At 40.2% G+C, this 957-nt stretch overlaps 1 non-coding gene across 1 annotated transcript; it reads right to left on the bottom strand.

The window, feature by feature from the left end:
- Positions 1-208: 208 nt before the first annotated feature.
- On the bottom strand, positions 209-322 carry LOC132003060 (small nucleolar RNA SNORA61). Its single transcript, XR_009400132.1, has one exon. It is a non-coding gene; the product is annotated as a small nucleolar RNA SNORA61 (small nucleolar RNA).
- Positions 323-957: the final 635 nt, after the last annotated feature.

The raw sequence follows: 957 nt of genomic DNA, 5'->3' as shown, positions 1-957 counted from the left end.
CCTAACAATCCCCAGATTTTCTTCCATCCTGGACTTGCATGAGCCTTGGATAGAGGGTCTGGATTCTGGGTGTCGCAGCATTGTACACACCTCATTTGCAGCATGACAGAGGAAAAGCGAGCCATGATCTCTTTATTTTTATTTTTTTTTTAATCTTTAAAAATTTATTTATTTACTTACTTATTTACTTAGTTACTTATTTATTTTATCCTGTTTGAAACCAGACTATCAGCACCACGAGGCCAGCTTCAGTGCTCCTTTTCCTCTTTTTAAGACCACCAAGACCAACATTCAGATCCAACAGTAAAGGGAACCAGAGTGTGTGAGCCATGATTTCTTGCAAGTACTTACCAATGCAGCATGAGAGATCTAGAGAGAACTCGCCCAAGGACTGTTTGTGTTGTCATTAGAATTGTATAGAAGAGAAAATGAGTCGGAGGCAAACATCAGAGTCTGTAAAATCCATTCTCTTCTTGATAACAGATACTGCATTTCCTTTCCAGTATGTGCAATACAGTGTGGTGGTTAAGGGCATGAACTTTGGGATCAGCTCAAAGTCCACGTCCGACAGTGACAGCTGTTTGACTTTGGGTAATCTGATTAACCTTCCTTTAGCCTTCTTTTCCTCACCTGTACCAGACCCTGGAAAGTAGCTACCTCCTAGAGCAGTTCTGAGAGTACGTATTACATGAAATTGCTAAAATTCTGGCACCCCCCTAGCAAGAACTGAGTGAGTATTGGGTTGCTGTTGCTTTGTTATCATTATTGTCCGTGGAAGAACATAGGAGAAACCATAGGAAAATATAGGAGAAAACAGAATCCTTACCCTTTTAGGCCTAGAAACCTGTGATCACTGACAGAGAGAGCAGCTGATAATTTATTATGAATGACGGTACTCAAAAGAAGGTACTATCAAGTTACTTTACTTTTGGTAAAGCCCCTTGTTACCCAAATATA

This window comes from Mustela nigripes, chromosome 15, assembly GCF_022355385.1.
Source record: "Mustela nigripes isolate SB6536 chromosome 15, MUSNIG.SB6536, whole genome shotgun sequence".
Lineage (NCBI taxonomy): Eukaryota > Metazoa > Chordata > Mammalia > Carnivora > Mustelidae > Mustela > Mustela nigripes.
This window is presented reverse-complemented; position numbering and strand designations above follow the sequence as displayed.